Below are 25,017 nucleotides of genomic sequence, written 5' to 3' on the forward strand. Positions count from 1 at the left end.
ATGCCAACCCCTTGAAATATCTAACACCAAAAAATATATATACCACTATCTATTCTATACTTGAAGTTGCTAAAAAAAAATAGATTGCAGCGCAACGTACATGTCTTTATACACCTGCTTATATCTATCCTTACCATCATTGTTTAATATATGTGTATCATGTAAAGGTCAAATAAATACATGGGTGAAAAGATATGAAGAATTATACAAAACTATGGTAATATCTAAAAGGGTATGCATTAAGCCTTGCAAGAGACATCCGCAGCATTACTCGTATTTTTAAGACGGATAATAACACAAACGCAAAAGATAAAAACATCATATTAGAACATTCATGTATGCCATCCTTTGTGACAAAGTTGTATGAACCAATCTATGGTAATGATATTGATTTAAACTGAATGTATACAAGTTACAACGGTATTCCAGTGCTGTATTTCCTATCATGATTTTCTTGACAGAGGGTTGCTGCTCGCAAGGAAGCTTTTAAACCAAGAGTTTAAAAGTGGCGAAGTTGCAATCATCAGCTGGTTGGTCGTTATTGAACATCCTTTCCAAATGACAGTGGATATGTTCCAAATGTCGTAACTGCAATCCCGACTCTCTTTACCCGAATGTGACCTACCAAATAAAACTTATTACCGGATGTGTGCTAACATGGTTAACACGATGGGTGCAACATTTTGAACAGGATCTTCTTATCCTTCTGTAGCACCTGATATCACCCCAAATTTTAATGGGGTTCGGTTTGCTCAGTCTTTGGTTTTCTATGTTGTGTTTTTTGTACTTTTGTTTGTCTGTTTGTCTTTTGTCTTATTTAGCCATGAGGTGGTCAGTTTATTTTTTACTTATGAATTTGAAGGTTTTTTTGTATCTTTCGCTTCTAATTTTTTTAGTTTAATTTTAACAATGTAAAAGTAAATATTGAAATCAAAGTTATTTTGTTTGCTTTAATGTTGCCGTTTTCCTGCTATTACATTAGTGTTTTATTATATGTTTGGTTGTTCATTATGACTTAGATAAATGGTCAAAATTTTTGAGACCCTATTCGCTCTCTGTATCGTATGATTTAGCAGTTACGACGAATATGCAGCTTCAATGCACTTTGTCGGTTTGTTTAGACGTTGTCTTTATATTTGTTTTCGTTTAAATTTATCATTAGGTCTTTCCACATTTCCGTGTATTGAATTTGTTCTGATTATTTTTTTTATTTTTTTTTTTCTTCCGCCTAATAATTTTTTTATTTATTGTACTAATTTAATGTAAAAGTATATAGAACCATCTATTTTTTGGAATCAGTGTCAGCTAAACTATAAAAACATACCGGAAGTAACATATTTTAAACCGGAAGTAAATAATGATCTCCCTTATTTATATCTTTTTGTATAGAAACCATATATTTTTGGAATCAGCGTTCAATAAGCTGTCATTTGACGCTAAAATTGACATTAAAACCGACTTTTAATATTTTCATATAAAAAAGAACCTTACTGGTGGAAAGACCATCAATAGTTCTCTGAACAATTGGTTTTTAATTATACTTTATATTTAGTATTGCTTCCGGAAAAAAACACCTTTCTTTAAATCAGTGTATTTACGCTTATTAGTTTTGCAGCGATTTCATAAAGGGTGATTAAATATTGATTATAGAAATATTAGTTTATTGGTTTGTATAAATCCGATTTAATTTTTCAACTGAACAATCAACTTGTACGTGGAGTTGAAGGAACTGCATTTAAAGATTAAAAGATTAAAGTTTTTTTTAAAAGAAGACCGTTACCTTTAGTTGCTTGGTGTTAAGAAAGAGAAATTTATTGATTAATAATTTATCAACCACGTGGATGTTAATTTCTCTCTAAGGATGGCATTGATCGGGTATGGAGCCGATAGTTAAAGGTAGGACAATTATAACGTATTTCTTATTTTACGGTTAAAGAAAATTATTGCAGTTTAATTGAACAATTAATACTTTATTAGAAACACTATATTCTTTGTTGCTATGACTGTATGTGTAAGGATTGATAAAATCTCAGAGGTAAAGTTAAAAAAAACAATGAATTTAATGTTATTAATTCTTACAGTTTTGTTATAATTTATCATATGCATTTTTTGGAATCAAGTTCTCTAGTGCAACGTTTCATCAGCATTATGTATCATCTATTCCAAAATTAGGGGGAAAAGTGCTAAATGTTTGTTATTAATTTTCAGTATTTTTGGGGTATTTTATTATTTGTTCCCTCGTTTGATTGTATATTGTGCTTTAAGTATAATATATTTGCAAAACTGACCAACACTTAAGGCGAAACACGTGTCCTTTACATCATGTGCTCCTTTATCTTGATCCTGTATCTTCAGCTGTCTAAAGAATATAATGTTTTGATTATAAATAAATTAAAGAAATATTATATATAATTTGAAATTGACAATTGAACCCTTTCTTGGTATATTAGGACAACCCGATGTCAATATCAGTCGCATAAGGACCATAAGTGACAACTTAATTTGTACTGCACTTGATCGTAAAGAAATCTTCTAACGTTACTACACTAACCTTTTAAAAGTATTTCTTTTGTTTCTATTCAAATGACATATTGTGATTGTATTTACATTTAATTTTAAGGAGTAAATGACATCATATCCCTTTTTCGACTAGTGATGCATTGACGGTCGTTGAAGTTTTTGTTTTGTTTCAACTTACCGTATTCTTAAAAATTGTTCTATGATATCAACTGTACCGAATTGAGATTATTACTGAAAAATTTGTGGTTGCACCCTTAAATGTTGGAACTTTATCTTATTATAAATAATACTTGAACGGTTCTAGTTGGGTTAAAAAAATAGTTTATGTCACTAATTTAAAAGTATTAATATATCCTAAAATATTAATATGATATTAAGATAATCTTACATCATACATTTTGTGCTTTTGTAATAAGATGTTTTCTATCATAGGAAATGGCAAGATTTTTCTTAATCTGTCGACGAATTGTTCATACTTTAATTCTTTTATCTTTATCATATTAATATATTATGTTTTTGATGAAGGACACGGTCGCCATGATCTACATCTATAAAAGAGAAACACAAAGATAAGTCTCTACTCACAGACTTAGTTGTAACAATCGTATATCTGCTCAGTATAAAATAGAAAAAAGACATTTAAAGTATTTCTGAAGAAATTGGCTGTTCATCAAACTTCACTAGAAGAACATTACGACATAATGGCAAATATTGCCGAGTTACAAATGCAGTAGAAAGCTTATTTGTTAAAGCAAAACATTCTTTTAGTCATTTTTCAAAACGATTTTTTTCTCAATAAAAATAATATGTAGTACAGTTGCACAAAAGAAAATGGAACTACTTCATACACGAGTCTAAAACTTATGGTATAGAAAATACAGTTTTATTTCAACAGTGTATGTTTAACTAATTTTCATCTCCGTGTACTTATTTCCCTATTCGTTTGATGTTTTACAGAGAAGGTTATTGGTTAATTGCATAATATCCTCTCTCAGGTATATGGATAAGGTATGATCTTAAGTATGCCAGGTATGCTTGTTTTTCGTACATATCTGTAATTCATAACGCAAACGAATTTGCCTACTTGACTGTGTCAGTTGTTGTAGCGTATAATTTTCTTTACTAGTAACGATGAAAACATTTCCTCAGATGAATAGCAACTATGATAACTTTCAGTTCAAGCTTAGAAACTTTGAATTTAGAATTCTGTATTCTTTATCATTTTGATTTGACTGTTCCTTTATAATGTTTTATAGATACCTCAATTTATGTGACGCTGGACAAAGTATTGAGGCTGAGCTTGTCTATATGATTCACCTTATAGAATAATTTTACCCCACTAAGATACCCTTCAACAAGGCTTCATTTGTTATTTATATTAATAAAAAAAAGTATCTTTCAGTATACATTGCCTTTCTCTGCCATATTGAAAATAGACAAACTCGTATAATGTGTGGGACTATTTACTACAAAAGGTCTTAACCGAAAAGCTAAAACAAACTTTTAAAAGTCAAATTTCTGTAATCAAGATACTTGTAACCTTAGTTTTACAGCCTATACTTTGCAACAGGTGTTTTCATGAATGTAATTTTTAAATACTTGTTTAAATATTTGTGGTTATGATGAAGCAAGTATTGTTAGAGGTTAAAACTTCGTGCTAATCGGATAAGTGTGAGTTTACAAAAATATTTAAAAGAAACTGTTGTTGTATGATTTAATATGAAGGATGTTGGAAGACATAAAAAAAAAATTAGTGCATAAACAAACCTTTTTATTTTTGTAGTTTTTTTTCAAGTCTATTTGTAGAAATGAAATACAGGGTTGTACCAAAATACCGTCGTCTTATCGAGGGCACTGATAAATCACAAGGATTCATTCTATTTCGTTGACACTACATTATCTGAATAAGTAAATTTACTTAACTAACATAAATCATCTTGTGAGATATTCCAACTCATCTTGTAAAACTATGGGTCTTTGTTTGAAAAGTAAAGTATGCATAAATAGCTTTGGTGTCTTTTGTAAATTAGTTTTTGGTTTTAAAATTGATAAATAATGAACGGGATATATTAAGTTACTGAAGCAAGCATTTAAAAATCAACTAATGCATCATCAACCTTTCGGATATATATATATATATAAAATAAATTAGGTTTTTACAGTAGTAAGAATACGGCATTATCCTGGGACCACTTATGGTTGGATTCTAGCGGGGGAACAGCCGCTACATGTACTGTAAACAATCTTTGAAATTTTCGACGAAACGATTTACCTATAATAATTGGGAGTCAAATACCTTGCTCGGATTTACTACTGGTGTAATACAATTTATCCAAAATGTTACCTGTTATATTTATAACTCATGTACCAATGGTCCTAGGTTACCCGAACATAATCAACAATAATTATGGCTAATTTTGAAAAGTGTTTATTCTTTTTTTTAAGTTAAGTATCTCTTAATTTTAATTTTAAAAAAAACGTTTTTTGAATATGTCTCGTCTCATCAAAACTTATTTTCCAAGACATTGTTTAAACCTAAAGCCGTATTTCTTTACTCGCTCAGAAGGATTATTATAATAAATGTGTACATTGTAAAAGCTTCAACACGAGGCCTTAACATACATATAATATATCAAGGATGTTTTATTCACAATGAAGCCTGCTTGTTAAAAAACAAAACCATGGATCAATCAAAACCTGTAAGTCAAAGAAAATTATACATCACAATGGACAAACAAACAACGAAAAGACAAACCGTGATCAATCTCCAAAAACTTAAAGCAGTTGAACAGGTGCTTCTGGACATTTAATTCTGCAAATTCCAACTAAATACTAAAAGTACTTATCCGTATCATTAACGTATGTGGAGTAGGATTAAAAATTATATCATTCAACAAATAACATTCTGGGTGAACTTTTAAATCGAATTAAGAAGATTTAAGAATTATTTTTTTTTATTAATTTTGATTCATATTCGAATTAAAAAGCAATCATACTTTAATAGTTTGAAGAGGTTAAAGTGGCACTTTAATGGTTGTAAGTTTCGATCAAAATTGGGGCATTAAAGTCAACTATTCCAGTAGATTTTGCTCCGGTTATATAGAAGATATTTAAGTTAAGTTTTGTTTTCTTTTTAAATCTTGGTTATTTAAGGCATTAGTTTAAACTTTTTTTTTATAAACATTTCTAGAGAAATTTAGTATTGTATTAATAGACGTAATCGTACAGCAATTTATGAAAATTTCTTCTAAAAATCCTAATCAAGCAGTTTTATGATGTTATATAATAAACGTTCAAATATTCATATCGTCTGCATTACAAAATAAACCAGGTGAATGTAATACACGAGATGTAGTACTGCAACTGACATCGAAAAAGACGCTCATTTAACGAGTTTAATGGTCCGGAATAACACACGGCTGCAAATTGTTTTAAATGATAGAATAATATCTATATTTTAATTTCCGTCGGGTCGTAAAAAGTTTCTATGGTCACATTTTTGTATTTTATTCCTTTAATGGGGGTACCCCTCAATTTACGGTTTTGGGTAGTTACCTTAAAATCCAAAAATATATTTTTTGGTTAAATTTCCCGCTATTTTCGTAAATATTTTCTATGCACATATCATCAAAGATCATCGGAATGATGAAGACATAAATATTATACCATCTCCAAGTAAAACTTTCAAACTTAAAGTTGGCTGTTTTTTAGATAGAAATTTAACGCGTTTTTCTTTGAAAACGAGAAAACATATGATTCAAAAACAGTATTTGACATTTGAGAGGACACAACATATTATTGCGATACTGCATGCAAATTTTGTTGGACAAATTCCAAACAATTTTGTCAAAAACTCAAAAATAAAAACATCATTTGTACCTTTTTTAATTACGGAAATTTCCTATCCGTCAATCAGCTCCACCATTTATTTTTTCATTCACAATCAATTTGATAGTTTCGATGTGATTATGTAGATTTTGTAGGAAAAGTTAATTTATTTTTGAGTGATTTGAATATATATAGTAGTTCTTTCGTGTATTTTCTGTAAATAAGTTATATTTTTGTTAATAAAATTTTGACTTTATATAAAAGTTAACCAAATCCTTCGGATAAGAGGTTTTTCCGGATAATGACTATAGTTGACATTGTGTGAAAATACATTGTATGTCAATGTTTAACCTCAGAGCAATTAATATGCATGCAAGTGGTCGGGGGAAAAGTACTATTGAAGTTTCGCAGAGATTTGGTGTGTGACAAGGTAATGCTAAAACCAACTTCTCTTGATATTCTGCTTTCCGTGGGTGAATCATCAGTGATGTTATGAGACTTGCACCAGAAGGCAAAATTGGTGCGTCTTTAAATTAAATTGATTGATTGATTGTTGGTTGCTTAAAGTCCAGTGGCAAATATGTCATGCATGTTCAGGACGAGAACAAGCTAACAATAAAAACAATAGGTAGGTTTTGTCATAATAGAGGCCATTCGGGATGATGATCGGGAAAATTTAGACTGCCACTGGAAAATGATGGGATATTGGATTGGGACAGAAATTTTTCATTGCAACATGCCACCTACGGACCCCTTAAAGAGTTGATGCAAAGGTTTTTAATGTGCAAAGAACGTGACACTCCCTTTACACGAGGCAGCGGATTTAACGTCCCCATTCTGACCGGACGTGATTGCGAACTTGATACATCCCGCACAGCCAAACGGACGCCAAACTTCGTTTTACTGCCGGTCGGGGGAAGACCAAGTGACCATATTTCGTTTCCCCAGTCACCCTTGGGGAACTTTAAATTAGAAACAACAGAAATCCATATATTTGATCAAACTGATCGACATGTAACCTCACAACCTGACACTTTTATACGATCTCGCGCTCAGTTTATTCCTTGTAGTTTGGATATGAAAACAGGGTTTTTGTGTAAAAGAAAAACATTTAAAAAAACCCAGAAAACTACGCAAAACTGAGTCCTCTAAACGTGTTAACAGTCTTTTAAGTTGTGCTTATTAATGTGAGTAATCATTTATCCATGCATAACCAAGTACTTATTGTAGTCAACACCTGTGCAATTAAGTAAAACAGTCACTGAAAAAATAGAATTTGAACTTGCTGTCAGTTCATTAATAACGATTGTTAGTGATGTGATTTGTTTTTCCATAAGAAAAAGCCTTTCTCATGCATGTAGCACATCCTCTATATATACCGATCAATTTTACTCAAGATTGTCTCTGATGCTTACCAAACTGCCAAACTCCAGAACTAACTAGATATTGTGACACCTTACAATTCAGGCACAGTGGGGCCAAGGGATATGAATTATAGAGTTTAGCTCTGAACTCAATTTAGGGGATGCCATATCTGCTGCAGGAAAATTGAAGTCTATATTAAGATTTTCAGAATTACACCAAGGTGTGTCTGAAAATATCAAGGATACATTAAAAGAAGAACAATTACTTCATCCTGCCCCCAGACTGAGTGGTCTTATGAGCTATGTCCTCGTTTTGGTATTTCTATGGAAATGATGCCCGCATAGCTTGTTAATAGATATAGGAAGATGTGGTATGAGTGCCAATTATACAACACACCATCCAAGTCACAATTTATAAAAGTAAACCATTATAGGTCACGGTCCGGTCTTCAACACAGAGCCTAGGCTCAAAAGTTCATTTGATAGTTAATCGATGAAAAATAACACAAAGGCGCTTCTGAACCGTATATTGTCCCTAAAGATAACAAAAATTCGTAAATGTATGGCTATTAGAAAATCAATCGTTTCTGTAGCAATTTCGCCCCTTTACATTTGGGACTGGCAGTGCAGATACATCATGCATATGCATATGGGAATATGGGTCACGAACATTGATCGAAACTTTGTACTCACATTTCTTTTGTGTTTCCTATGCAAAGGGAAGACTATATCTGACGAGTTTGACCAAATCATGACGGTATTTACGCTCCAGATAGCATTTGTACTAAAAAAAACTGTGTTTGCTTTGAACAAACTCTGTCCTGCGCCGAATTTGTTCTTATAAAAAAGGGAAGTGTCTTGTAATGATAATACGCGTACTGAATCCGCATATGATGACTAAGAGATTGATTCATGTCCATATTTTATGAATACTTGAGCTATTGTGTGTCGCTTTTAAAAGTTATATAAGGATCATGACTGAATTTGAATTACAACATTAGAAAATTGGCATTGCATTGTATAATTTTTCATCCTTCCCTTAAAAAATCAATGAGTTAATTTTTTACCAGGATTATCCACTAAAAAAATGTTCATGCACCAAACTGACTTTGTTTTACACTCAATTTTTTTATAAACCTCGCATTCGCCTCGGGTGACTATAGTATATTTTGTGTTATTACTGCTCTGTCCAGACTTTACAAATGCACAATATGTATTTATCTATAACTAGATACTAATTTTCACAAAATACACAACCTTTAAGATGCAAAATTAAAAACACTGTTTCAGCGCTTGAATTTTGTTTTTTTCAAAGATAGAAAAAATATTGAAATAATTTGATAAACTGGTGTCTTATACTTTAGAAAATAATTCTGTAATATACTATAGTGAAATACTATACACAATATGAAAGTTTATGGATGTGAAAAGGTCAAGGCCACTTCTTCTTTTGCTATGTCTTGAATGGAAAAAAATCAGAAGGTTCCAAATCAACGCCATTTTGTAATGGCAGCTCTTCATATAATTAGTCAAACTTGTCGTTTTAACATCGTTTATAGCATATGCTTATGGTTGAATCGTTTTTGTAGCATTCTATTGAATAAATATCAGAATATTTCTCCTTTTTGTTCTTGTGTTTGAAATATTGATATTTTTTGGTCTGACCTTTGACCTCAATTTCACAAAATTGTGACCACTCTGGATTTTTACGACCCAACTTTTCTTATTGTACACGTTGTCCTCTTTCCATCGATATATAATTTAGGTGTGTGTTCTTCCGGACCATTAAAGTTTTAAAAAATGAACTCTGGTTGCAGTACTAATGATACAAAGATGATAAACGTATCATTAATGCACCTCTTTGTCTTCTTTAAAAGGTTCCTTTTGGTCCATTTATACTTCTTCTTTCCTCAAAATTTGAACATTTAAGGCGACTGTATCAAAATTATACGGAAGAATACCCGGAGCTATAAAGAATTATTTCAGTGAGACGTCATGATGAAATACAGCTCTACATCTAATAAGTTATTAAACCATCAGTTCGCTACTCAGTCTCAAAATAAAAAGCTTTTCATAATATTATTCTATATAGATGGGGGATTAATAAAGAAACCAAAAGGGCGAGAGAAAAAAATATAGGCCCGTTTGCTTGTTTTCGAGATATTAGCAATTGAAATTTTGACGGGAAAATATTCTCTCTGGATTTTTTTTTTATACCTTTATCATTGAAAAGCTTAAGTTCTCAAAAACTGTTAAAAAGTAACTAAGATTTAAGAAAACTTTTATAATAATATATGTAAAAGATTGATGAAAAGAAAAATGGGGGTTAATGGGCAAATATTTTTAAGGCATTCAAATTGATAAAACCAGAGGATTCCGAAAATCTAACATAATCTCCAAAACATGACGAGCGAACATCCTTGATATTAAAATCCTTAAAATTCATGACCATATGAAGTGGTCAATAATCAATGTCAATACTCGTAACCTCGTCTTGTATTAAATCACTTGATTTCACTGTTTATTGTTTACGTTCATTTTATTTTTTTAATCTTAAGACCGATTAAAATGCAAATATTCAAATACATAGGTTTATACTCAAGGTTGTAAACATATTATAATGTGTGACGTCATATGTATAATGATATACCAAAGCCTTGAAATACAGCTATAATTCATTACAGTGGCGGATCCAGGGGGGGGGGGGTCCGGGGGTTGGACCCCCCTTTACTCTGGGTTGGAACCCCCCTTTTTAAAATGGCTGGATCCGCCACTGCATTAAGCCATTATAAAGTCTTAAATTAAGTAAAATCAAAATTTGCAATTTATGAATGTTGCCAAACCAATACATAAGTTTGAATAACAAAGGAGTAGGTCCGGTAAGGACCGATTTTGGCCTCAAATTTCAGTTTCATCTGACGAAAGATTTTGACCACTTTTTAAACACTTAAGTGTCTATTTCATATGATGCAATTAATTTATGTAAAAGATTTTAACTTATTTAGTCATTAAAAACGATCCGATTCAGGCTCAAATATGAGAAATCTACCAAATATGCGAAAAAATGTCACTTTTCAGATGGTTTTTGTCAAAAACGAAAGTGGCCGCATCCGTGTTCATCCTCAATCTTTATTTATGTTATGTATTATCATCAAATACAACTTCCATTTCAATATTTTGGATGAACACGAATGCGGCCACTTTCGTTTTACACGGAAACCGTCTAAAATTTAACTAAAATGCCGGAATTGTGAAGATTTCAGTAATTTAGCATGAATTAATGGTGCTAGTTCTCAATATATGTGCATTGTATTGTCAAAAAGAGCCCATATTTATGTAGCAGAACCTTTCTACTATCCAATTAATGACTAAAAGTTTACATTTTAACAATTTTGTAAAACTGCTATATTTTGGGGCCAAAAAGGGGTCTTACTGGACCTACTCCTTTTAAGGAACAATTTTAAAGGAATACGTTATCAAAGAAAAAATCTAACTTGCGGAAAATAATTAATTCCATACATTCGTTATGTTCCTCTTATATATTTCATGATGGTATAATACTAAACCCCTAACAGCAGGGATTGTGCTTGATATTCATATGATGAAGACATAATCTTTCAATCAGTTTAATTGAGGTCTGGAGCTGGCATGTCAGTAACTGCTAGTAGTCTGTTGTTATTTATGTATTATTGTCATTTTGTTTATTTTCTTTTGTTTCATATTCTGACATCGGACTCGGACTTATCTTAAACTGAGTTGTATTGTGCGTATTGTTGTGCGTTTGTTTTTCTACATTGGCTAGAGGTAAAAGGGAAAAGGGGGGGGGGGTTTGAGATCTCAAAAAACATGTTAAACCCCGCCGCAATTTTGCAAATGTCCCAAAAGGAGCCTCTGGACTTTGTTAGTCTGGTACGACTTTTAATTTTAGTTTCTTGTGTATAATTTAGAGTTTAGTATGACGTCCATTATCACTGAACTAGTATGAATATTTGTTTAGGGGCCAGCTGAAGGACGCCTCCGGGTGCGGGAGTTTCTCACTACATTGAGGACCCATTGGTGGTCTTCGGCTGTTGTCTGCTCCAAGGTCGGGTTGTTGTCGCTTTGACACATTCCCCATTTCCATTCTCAATCTAATTTTCATATAACGAATAAATTTGCACCATTTAAAACTTACTTTTTTGGGGTGTTTCATAAAATCTGTGCTTGTCAGTATATCATTAACTATGCTTGTGGGTATTTCATAAAACTGAGTTTTTTGGGTCTTGCATAAAACTGTCTTTTTGGGATGTTTCATAAAAACTGTGCTTGTGAGTATTTCATAAAACTGAGTAATTGGGGTGTTTCATAAAAACTGTGCTTGTTGGTATATCATTAACTATACTAGAACACACCCGTGATATCGCGGGTCCGTGACTGAATTAAAGCATATAACTATGCGTAAGCCTTATTTTAGTATTGGTATTGTCATCTGATAAAGTCGTGCTTTCAAATCTTTCTGTTTGAACCCGTCGACCTTGAACTTTTCAATTATTGGTAATATTCAGGTCCTGGAATTGAGTATTTTTTAATCAACAGCATTGTCCAATAAAGTTCAAATCTTTGATTCGCTGTTTTACGTCATGCCCGCTAACAAATTGAAAACTGTACCTATACGCCTTAGTCCAAATTTTAGTATTCGTATTGTTATCTTAGAAAGTCTTACTAATTAAAAAACTACAATAGGGAACAATTTGACAATGATTGAATTTAGTTGTGTCGACTTTGTGATTATGACCCGTGTATATAGTAAAATCAAATACACCATTTGGTGGTGCGCCTGTTAGATGCCGAACGTACAGATAAGGTAATAGGTAACAGGTGAATATACCATTGGTATCGGTACCGGATTCGACCCGGAACTTGTTAATTATTGGCAATATTAATTATGTGGAAAACAAAAGGGTCTGGAGTGGTGTAATTTTTAATCTACACAATTGTCCTATATTAGCTATATATAAAGTTGAATTCTTTGATATGTCGTTTTTACCTGATGCCGGCTGATAAATTGGACCTCGTAATTTTAGTATTATAGATGCTTGTGGGTATTTCATAAAACTGAGTTTTTAGGGTGTTTCATAAAAACTGTGCTTGTGAGTATTTCATAAAACTGAGTTTTTTAGGTGTTTCATAAAAACTGTGCTTGTTGGTATTTTATAAAAACTGTGCTTGTGAGTAGTTCATAAAACTGAGTTTTGGGGTATTTCATAAAATCTGTGCTTGTTGGTATTTCATAAAAACTGTGCTTGTTGGTATTTCATTAAAACTGTGCTTGTGAGGTTTTTTTTTTATAAAACCTGAGTTTGTGGACATTTCATAAAATCTTTGTTCATGGGTATTTCATAAAAACTGAGTTTTTGTGTATTTCATAAAGACTGAGTTTTTGCCGGTGTATTTCATAAAACCTGTGCTTGTGAGTATTTCATAAAACTGAGTTTTGGGGTATACTTCATAAAAACTGACAACCATATTTCATAAACTGTGTTTTTGTGTATTTCATTAAAAAAAAACTGTGATCATGCGAAATACAGAAAACAATACAAAGAATGAGAGCTAGAAAGATGACTGTGTCCAAATATGCATGGATTTAAACTTTAATTAATCAATATGACAAATTATTAAATGTATCTCTTGTTATGCTGTTATTATATTTTGATATACTTGTACGTTGTCTTATCTGTTGCTGGATAATCATTTCACACTTTGCTTCTATTATTCTCATTTGGGAAGTTGTTTTAATGAAATACTTAGAAATTCTTTAACAGTTATATTGATCAGTTTCCAAGGAGTGAACGTTATGATAACTTGTTGTGTCAAAGATGGCCATTACTTACCTAAATAAATAAACTAATTAAAGTTGAACGTTCAATTGTAATGTGAAACATATTTGACAACTTTAAAATTAACAGACGAAGAGTACAAAGAGTTTAACTGATAGTTTGAAGTGGATTTTGAACAGGTATAGGTTTAAATCATCGTTGTAAGGTTGGATGTTATTTAGTGTCATCGTGTCTTATTATGGTAAATCATTTCTTATCAAAAATGTTTAGTCCAGATTTTAATGGATTTGACAGATACAGAAAGCTAATTGTCAAAAATCAATTTAATATTGAAGAATGAGTAAATAGTAATCTTTATATAGTAAAAATAAGTCAATGACTGACAAACAATAATAATAAAAGTATGGCAATAAGTAATACAAGAAAATACAATTTAGTAATACACACAAGTACATCTGCTAATGTGCAAAGTTATCAGTGGTGTACATTGTATATATACAGAGTAGTGCAGACCATTACTGTTACAGAGTGAAACATATGTCTGTGCATTACTAGATTGTATATTATTTTAGGCAACATATGTCTGTGCATTACTAGATTGTATATTCTTCTAGGCAACATATGTCGGTGCATAACTAGATTGTATATTCTTCTAGGCAACATATGTCTGTGCATTACTAGATTGTATATTATTCTAGGCAACATATGTCTGTGCATTACTAGATTGTATATTCTTCTAGGCAACATATGTCGGTGCATTACTAGATTGCATATTCTTCTAGGCAACATATGTCTGTGCATTACTAGATTGTATATTATTCTAGGCAACATATGTCTGTGCATTACTAGATTGTATATTCTTCTAGGCAACATATGTCTGTGCATAACTAGATTGCATATTATTCTAGGCAACATATGTCTGTGCATTACTAGATTGTATATTATTCTAGGCAACATATGTCGGTGCATTACTAGATTGTATATTCTTCTAGGCAACATATGTCTGTGCATTACTAGATTGTATATTATTCTAGGCAACATATGTCTGTGCATTACTAGATTGCATATTATTCTAGGCAACATATGTCTGTGCATTACTAGATTGCATATTATTCTAGGCAACATATGTCTGTGCATTACTAGATTGTATATTCTTCTAGGCAACATATGTCTGTGCATTACTAGATTGTATATTCTTCTAGGCAACATATGTCGGTGCATTACTAGATTGTATATTCTTCTATGCAACATATGTCTGTGCATTACTAGATTGTATATTATTTTAGGCAACATATGTCTGTGCATTACTAGATTGTATATTATTCTAGGCAACATATGTCTGTGCATTACTAGATTGTATATTATTCTAGGCAACATATGTCTGTGCATCACTAGATTGTATATTATTCTAGGCAACATATGTCTGTGCATTTCCTAGATTGTATATTATTTTAGACAACATAGGTCTAGGCAACATATGTCTGTGCATTACTAGATTGTATATTAATCTAGGCAACATATGTCTGTGCATTACTAGATTGTATATTATTCTAGGCAACATATGTCTGTGCATTACTAGATTGTATATTATTCTAGGCAACATATGTCTGTGCATCACTAGATTGTATATTATTCTAGGCAACATATGTCTGTGCATCACTAGATTGTATATTATTCTAGGCAACATATGTCTGTGCATTACTAGATTGCATATTATTCTAGGCAACATATGTCTGTGCATTACTAGATTGTATATTATTCTAGGCAACATAGGTCTGTGCATTACTAGATTGTATGTTATTCTAGGCAACATATGTCTGTGCATTACTAGATTGTATATTCTTCTAGGCAACATATGTCTGTGCATTACTAGATTGTATATTATTCTAGGCAACATATGTCTGTGCATTACTAGATTGTATATTCTTCTAGGCAACATATGTCTGTGCATCACTAGATTGTATATTATTCTAGGCAACATATGTCTGTGCATCACTAGATTGTATATTCTTCTAGGCAACATAGGTCTGTGCATTACTAGATTGTATATTATTCTAGGCAACATATGTCTGTGCATTACTAGATTGTATATTATTCTAGGCAACATATGTCTGTGCATTACTAGATTGTATATTATTCTAGGCAACATATGTCTGTGCATTACTAGATTGTATATTATTCTAGGCAACATATGTCTGTGCATCACTAGATTGTATATTCTTCTGGGCAACATATGTCTGTGCATTTCCTAGATTGTATATTATTTTAGACAACATAGGTCTGTGCATTACTAGATTGCATATTCTTCTAGGCAACATATGTCTGTGCATTACTAGATTGTATATTATTCTAGGCAACATATGTCTGTGCATTACTAGATTGTATATTATTCTAGGCAACATATGTCTGTGCATTACTAGATTGTATATTATTCTAGGCAACATATGTCTGTGCATTACTAGATTGCATATTATTCTAGGCAACATATGTCTGTGCATTACTTGATTGTATATTATTCTAGGCAACATATGTCTGTGCATTACTAGATTGTATATTATTCTAGGCAACATATGTCTGTGCATTACTAGATTGTATATTATTCTAGGCAACATATGTCTGTGCATTACTAGATTGTATATTATTCTAGGCAACATATGTCTGTGCATCACTAGATTGTATATTCTTCTATGCAACATATGTCTGTGCATTTCCTAGATTGTATATTATTTTAGACAACATAGGTCTGTGCATTACTAGATTGCATATTCTTCTAGGCAACATATGTCTGTGCATTACTAGATTGTATATTATTCTAGGCAACATATTTCTGTGCATTACTAGATTGTATATTATTCTAGGCAACATATGTCTGTGCATTACTAGATTGTATATTATTCTATGGAACATATGTCTGTGCATTACTAGATTGTATATTATTCTAGGCAACATATGTCTGTGCATCACTAGATTGTATATTCTTCTAGGCAACATATGTCTGTGCATTTCCTAGATTGTATATTATTTTAGACAACATAGGTCTGTGCATTACTAGATTGTATATTATTTTAGGCAACATATGTCTGTGCATTACTAGATTGTATATTATTCTAGGCAACATATGTCTGTGCATTACTAGATTGTATATTATTCTAGGCAACATATGTCTGTGCATTACTAGATTGCATATTATTCTAGGCAACATATGTCTGTGCATTACTAGATTGTATATTATTCTAGGCAACATAGGTCTGTGCATTACTAGATTGTATATTATTCTAGGCAACATATGTCTGTGCATTACTAGATTGCATATTATTCTAGGCAACATATGTCTGTGCATTACTAGATTGCATATTATTCTAGGCAACATATGTCTGTGCATTACTAGATTGTATATTATTCTAGGCAACATATGTCTGTGCATTACTAGATTGTATATTCTTCTAGGCAACATATGTCGGTGCATTACTAGATTGTATATTATTCTAGGCAACATAGGTCTGTGCATTACTAGATTGCATATTATTCTAGGCAACATATGTCTGTGCATTACTAGATTGTATATTCTTCTAGGCAACATATGTCGGTGCATTACTAGATTGTATATTATTCTAGGCAACATATGTCTGTGCATTACTAGATTGTTTATTATTCTAGGCAACATATGTCTGTGCATTACTAGATTGTATATTATTCTAGGCAACATATGTCTGTGCATTACTAGATTGTATATTATTCTAGGCAACATATGTCTGTGCATCACTAGATTGTATATTCTTCTAGGCAACATATGTCTGTGCATTTTCTAGATTGTATATTATTTTAGAAAACATAGGTCTGTGCATTACTAGATTGCATATTCTTCTAGGCAACATATGTCTGTGCATTACTAGATTGTATATTATTCTAGGCAACATATGTCTGTGCATTACTAGATTGTATATTATTCTAGGCAACATATGTCTGTGCATTACTAGATTGTATATTATTCTAGGCAACATATGTCTGTGCATCACTAGATTGTATATTCTTCTAGGCAACATATGTCTGTGCATTTCCTAGATTGTATATTATTTTAGACAACATAGGTCTGTGCATTACTAGATTGTATATTATTTTAGGCAACATATGTCTGTGCATTACTAGATTGTATATTATTCTAGGCAACATATGTCTGTGCATTACTAGATTGTATATTATTCTAGGCAACATATGTCTGTGCATTACTAGATTGTATATTCTTCTAGGCAACATATGTCTGTGCATTTCCTAGATTGTATATTATTTTAGACAACATAGGTCTGTGCATTACTAGATTGTATATTATTTTAGGCAACATATGTCTGTGCATTACTAGATTGTATATTATTCTAGGCAACATATGTCTGTGCATTACTAGATTGTATATTATTCTAGGCAACATATGTCTGTGCATTACTAGATTGCATATTATTCTAGGCAACATATGTCTGTGCATTACTAGATTGTATATTATTCTAGGCAACATAGGTCTGTGCATTACTAGATTGTATATTATTCTAGGCAACATATGTCTGTGCATTACTAGATTGCATATTATTCTAGGCAACATATGTCTGTGCATTACTAGATTGCATATTATTCTAGGCAACATATGTCTGTGCATTACTAGATTGTATATTATTCTAGGCAACATATGTCTGTGCATTACTAGATTGTATATTCTTCTAGGCAACATATGTCGGTGCATTACTAGATTGTATATTATTCTAGGCAACATAGGTCTGTGCATTACTAGATTGCATATTATTCTAGGCAACATATGTCTGTGCATTACTAGATTGTATATTCTTCTAGGCAACATATGTCGGTGCATTACTAGATTGTATATTATTCTAGGCAACATATGTCTGTGCATTACTAGATTGTATATTATTCTAGGCAACATATGTCGGTGCATTACTAGATTGTATATTATTCTATGCAACATATGTCTGTGCATTACTAGATTGTATATTATTCTAGGCAACATATGTCTGTGCATTACTAGATTGTATATTCTTCTTAAAGTACAGGGTTTTTTCGCACTTATAAATTCATGTTACCAGCTAAATGTTAAATCTACAAAAGTGACATGAATGAGCACCTTTGGTTTCTAAGTTACTATGTTTTATGGAGTTACATTTGAAAGCACAGTAAAAACATATGTATATCTTTAATCTATGTTTCTGTCGGAGATTATGTCTTGTGTCTTTTCTCCATAGTATTTTTTTGAACGTTTTTGTCAGTCTGTAATTAACATCTTTAAACAAGAGAAGACGTTACTAAGTTGAAAAACTTGTGTCTAATCCATTTGTCTCTTTTTGGAACAATAAAATATGTTTAAACTATCTTTAAACAACAATGTGCACTACAAGTTAAGAAAGGAAAGATATTTCGACAACATATATTCACCTCGTATCTCAAATCTAGCTTACTGCAAAAATTATGTCAATGCGATATTTCCTGTAATCTAAAAAGTGGAATATTGCGTGACAGTATTATATCGTGCATATGAGGCATGTCGTCTTAGTAATATCAATATATCTAATTCCTTAGGCATGTTAGAATAAACATTTAAAATTTATCTTCCTCGGCCACCCCACAGACCCAATTAACAGAAAGAATTCCCGTATGCATATTAAGATAAGTATCTAAAATCTATCAACCTCAGAAACCCCACAGACAAAAGGAAGGAAATACTAAACACGTTTGAGAGATTTGTCTTAAAGCAGTACAACGATTAAAGACTTACTAGGTTAATATTTTTTGCATGAAAGGTTACAAGATAAGTTAAAATAAAACAATGATAAAGGACGTCCTAGAAGCTTATGTGCTCATGTGTCTATGGTTTTCGTTTAATTTTTTTGGAGAGCGAGCACTAAGATGTACAACAGTTTAATGACTAATTTGACGATAAATATAAAAAAGAAAGTTTAAGGGTTAAACAGTACATGTCTATCATTTTGCACAGTACACGATTAATAATGGCCTTATATCACGAATTCTTAGTTCTTAATTGTTCCTAAAAAGATTTGAGGTTAGCTGTACCGGTTTTGATACCTGATATTATCGACACAGAAAGAGTCCATTCATAGCACCTTTAATAATTTATTGTCTAAGTCTAAGTCTAAGTCAACCAAGAAATTAACTGTTATTCATACAGGAACTTTTCTTTTCTTAGGTACTTTTGGTTAATCGAGGAGATTTCTGATATCCATCCCGGGTACTTGAACAAATACTAAATAAGCATTATCATAACAGTGTCACGTTGAGGCCTAAACAGTTATATCTACGGTGTGGCTTTGCTTTTGTAGAAGGCCGTTAAGTTGATCTATAGTAACTGGTCGCTGGTACGTTGTAGTTGTAAAACTATCATTGGTAATCTACCACATTTCCTTATTTTTATATTAACTTTTTGTATACTTCTCGTCTGCGTTTGCAGTTATGTCAAGTGAATTCAAATGAAACGGTTACATCATTCGAAAATTCAAAACTGAAAAACTGTGGAATTATTTCGTTTCAAATCGTAATAAAATAAGGAATTATTAAACATTTTCGTGTCATTTTAAATAAAACAATATGATAAAACTGTATCATGTTAATCAAAATGGATCAAATGTTTTGTGAGACTAAACAGACGATCTCGAACGTCGTGTCATATCGATAAACTGTAAATCGAAAAAATATTGGATATTAATAAAATAAATAATTGCTGTTTTGAAAAATCGGAAATATCTAGTTCAATCTAGTAAATATCTGAGTATCTAAATGGGAAAGAAACAGTTTCAAATAAATCAAATGAATTTTCTCACATCGCATGATATTATATATGTATTGTGAATATGCTAATCTGATGTGTTTGAAAATAAACAATTCATGGAAAATCGTCCTTACTTTTCCTTCCTAGCTGCTGATTATTTCAACCGCATAAATTATAGTTATTTTCTATAAAAGTACGTTTTATCTTAATATTGAGTTGCGGTGTTCTTTTCTGACAGTATAAACAACCATACGAATTATCTCAATATGTATATCTCCAATTAAAGACATGTTCTTGAAGTATAATGCTTGAAAAATCAAGAATGTCGCTCATGAATTCTTAATCAAACAACACCTATGAAAATGTAATCAAACCTTATAAGCGTAAACTTATAAATTATGCATAAGTCACGAATCCGTTCTTTACTGGATATTTTTCTCAGAAGCAGGTTTGAGTTTTTTTCTATATTGCACCCATAACTATACCATATGTGTCAATGTCATTGTAACATTTGCAGAGGCTTTTGTTCAAGTTATTTGCTTCTTATGATTTCGTCAAACGACATTTCTGTATTCATCTTTACAGATGCTTAATCCTATGGGATAATATACAAACGATGATGCATTATTTAGGTGTGAATATGATGCTTCGGAAAACGAGTTAATTTTTTTAATAGTTTTAAAACGAGGTGTCTGAAAACTAATGAATCCATATTTAGAACTAAATACCCTACTCGGATTTTACTAATAAAATCTTCACAAAAGGGAAGATTTCATTTGTTTTTTCCGTATATGTTCCATGCCTTGACGGTTATTTTTTCTCATAGACTCGTTAATAACGTTTGCATTCTATTACAGTTGTACTTTTCTCGAACAAAACCTATTGTGTATCGTAATCTAGCAATGATTGATACATCTAACATACTTTTCGCCGTGTGAAATTAAAATCACAAAATTAATATTTGAACTATTGTGAATGTACAGAAATGAATGCCCCAAAACGTAATGAGATTTTAACTGTGATTGCCTATTTTTATATGAAAGAAAATGTAACGACGGTCTACTCTCACCTCATAATGATATATTTAAAATGCAATTAGTTATAAACTTATGTCAAATTTGATTGAAATTCGATGTAAAAGTAGAAACCCATTTCGTTTATATAAGAAAGTATGAGTTGATATAGTATATGAATTATGCAAGTTTTAATGATTTCACATACTAAGACAAGGTCCTTATAAAAGCTACAACTTCCAAAAATTAATCAACACAGCTTTCCTATGTAAAGTCAACACTTTTAAGTATTGTTCCGGAATAACAATGTGAGATGACTAGATTGGTACAGCATAAGATGAAACCAAGGGTGGTTTCCCACATATAGAGTGTTGTAGCCTTCTTAATATATCAATGCATTTTCATAATTATTCATATTAACTTCAAATCCGAAGTGGTTGATACTTTATACGAACATTTCAACGTCAATATTAAATAAGTATGCACTTTTATACATTCTTGTTTTCACTTGTTACCATCAAGGATTGTGTCTGGAATATTTCATCAGTGTTGTAAATTGAGGATGTTACAAAAAATAATTTCATTTTAAAGGTTTGATTATTCTTATACGTATTTGTTTATTAAAACATCAAACTTTTTTTTAAATGAAATACATGTTATGGAATATAATTTATATACACAATTTTATAATTAATAATTATACATAATTCATAATTATACATAATTCATAATTAATATATACAATTTATAATTAATGCATTTCCATTTCTTATGACATATGTTGTAAATCTATTAGTAGTTAACTGTAGAATTAAATATTTTTTCTAGTGTATTTGGATGTGATATTTTCTAACGTAAGTTATTCTACTTATATATTGAAAGTCGATTGATTGATTATAATCATTGATAATTAGTTAACGAAAGAATCTCAATCATTGTTAACAATCTGAAGCAGATTATTAATCTTTTGATTACATACCAAAACAGTACGTAAAACATTTGATATTCAAAAGGAGACTTAATACAGTTTTTAGTAACTGTTGAAACAGATTCAGCTAACATCTATAAAACTCTCACTCTTGTGAACGCTCCAGTTTATGTTTAGATATACATGTATTACACCAAATATTTATCAGAGTACCTTAACAGAGAATTTAACTTGAGGATGACCTTCTGTTTATAAATACATGTAGAAATGTAAATGCTCAAAATGGCAATATCAGTAGGTCAACTACAGATTATGATTAACAAGAATTTAGAGGGCCCATACTATTTTAATGCGAAGTAAATCAAGAGTACACTTCAAATCAATATACTTCTAGTTGAATTTTCTTAAAAGCAAACATTTATCTTTTTAATTTCCCTAGTTCTTTGTAAATAATTTGTCCATCTTTTACTAAATCTTGAAAGTATCCATGGTCAAGTTAAAAAGCTTTTTAACCAAATTATATATAAAAAGAAACGCAAAAGACACTTACATTTAGAATTCAACGTACTTCTCATCGTTATGAGTATGAAATATAAATAAATAAATAAAACTCACACTTTCTAAGATTTGGCATTGATCTCGTAACTGACAAAAACCATAAGCATATAGCAACGGACAACCAAAATTTATGATTTATAATTTATAAAACAATTAATATAAAAGCTTTGCCTTATTATTTCATTATATCATTATATGATTATATGACGTTTTATATAAACACTACTACTTTTATATAAACACTACATACTAGATAATAACGCGATATAAATAGAGCCGTGGTGTAGTGGTTAGCATCGGACTACTAATCTTCCTGGTTTGATCCCCGTTCGGGGGAGAAAACAGAGACTGAATTTTCGGCTCTCCTTTGAAACCATTTGCGAGTATGGTCTTGAGAAACGATGATAGTCCGTCGTTACATGGCTGACCCGTGTTATGAAAGAGCAATATCACTTACAAGTTATAGACACACTTGTAGATTTACTTATATGATTGTCAATAAGACCACTCTCAAACAGATACCAAATGACGCGTAAGTTAACAACTATAATAGGAACGACCCTCAACAATAAGCAAAACTCATCCCGCATAGCAAACTAGTAAAGGCATCGAAATGACAAATGTAAAACAATTCAAACAGAAAACTAACGACCTGCATGGTTTATGTTTAAATCAATAAGCGAAAAACAATATACAGTAAACAATGACAAACACTGAATTTTAGGCTCCCGACTTGTAACAGACACATACAGAATGGATTAAAAAAAAAATTGTAAGCGTTTACCATTTAGTCTCACCAGTAAAAATTTCAAAATTTCAGAAAACGAAAGTCGCCTGTATCTTTTCACCTTTTTTTTTCTTTTAAGCTCACCTGACCCAAAGGGCCGAGTGAGCTTTTCTCATCACTTGGCGTCCGTCGTCCGTCGTTCGTCCGTCGTCGTCGTTAACTTTCACAAAAATCTTAACCAAACTTGGCCACAATCATCATTTGGGTATCTAGTTAAAAAAATGTGTCCGGTGACCCGGCCAACCAACCAAGGTGGCCGCCATAGCTAAAAATATAGAACATAGGGGTAAAATGTAGATGTTGGCTTATAACTCTGAAACCAAAGCATTTAGAGCAAATCTGAAAGGGTAGAATTGTTTAGCAGGTCAAGATCTATCTGCCCTCAAATTTTCAGATGAATCGGACAACCCGTTGTTGGGTTGCTGCCCCTGAATAAGAATTTTTAAGGAAATTTTGCCGTATTTTGTTATTATCTTGAATATTATTATATATAGATTTATACTGTAAACAGCAATAATGTTCAGCAAAGTAAGATCTACAAATAAGTCAGATGACCAAAATGGTCAGTTGATCCCTTAAGGAGTGATTGCCCTTTAAAGTCATTTTTGACCTTTTTTTCGTAAATTTTTGTAATCTTTTACAAAAATCTTCACCTGTGAAACTACTGGCCTAAATTAAACCAAACTTAGCCACAATCATTGTTAAGGTATTTAGTTTTAAAAATGTGTGCGTTGACCCAGCCAACCAATCCAGATGGCCGCCATGGCTAAAAATAGAACATATGGGTAAAATGTAGATTTTGGCCTATAACTCTGAAACCAAAGCATTTAGTGCAAATCTGAATGATGTTCAATTGTTTATCAATTCAATATCTATCTGCCCTAAAATTTCCAGATGAATTGGACAACTGGTTGTTGGGTTGCAGCCCCCCAATTGGTATTTTTAAAGAAATTTTGCCGTTTTTGGTCATTATCTTGAATACTATTATAGATAGAGATAAACTGTAAACAGCATTAATGTTCAGTAAAGTAAGATATAAAAATAAGTCAAATTACCAAAACGGTCAGTTGACCCCTTAAGGAATTATTGCCCTTTATAGTCAATTTTTAACAATTTTCATTAATTTGATAAATTTTAGTAAATTTTTACAAAATATTTTCCTCTGTATCTTAAGGGCCAAGTTTATTATAGATAGAGAAAATTGTAAGTCGCAAGAATGTTCGGTAAAGTAAGATATACAAACACATCACCATCACTAAAACACAATTTTGTCAATAATCCATCTGTGTCCTTTGTTTAATATGCACATAGACCAAGGTGAGTGACACAGGCTCTTTTGGGCCTCTAGTTTTATATGGTTATGTTGAGATAGGCTTATTGGGTCCAACTTCCATTGTTATTTTATTTCAACCTAATAATTTC

General features: G+C 31.5%; 1 protein-coding gene across 3 annotated transcripts in view; it reads left to right on the forward strand.

Annotated features, from left to right (window-relative positions):
- The first annotated feature begins 1,673 nt into the window (after positions 1–1,673).
- The window catches only part of LOC139498578 (uncharacterized), a 29,687-nt gene continuing 6,343 nt past the window's right edge, over positions 1,674–25,017 (forward strand). Inside the window, exon 1 of one of the 3 annotated variants that reach the window (XM_071287025.1) lies at positions 1,674–1,896. The gene's annotated coding sequence lies outside the window, so the exon portion shown is untranslated. Of the gene's footprint in view, positions 1,897–21,811; positions 21,914–22,065; positions 22,177–25,017 lie in introns of those variants that run through there. The other 2 variants (XM_071287027.1, XM_071287026.1) reach the window with 2 other exon arrangements.

The sequence above is a fragment of the Mytilus edulis genome, chromosome 12 (assembly GCF_963676685.1).
Source record: "Mytilus edulis chromosome 12, xbMytEdul2.2, whole genome shotgun sequence".
Lineage (NCBI taxonomy): Eukaryota > Metazoa > Mollusca > Bivalvia > Mytilida > Mytilidae > Mytilus > Mytilus edulis.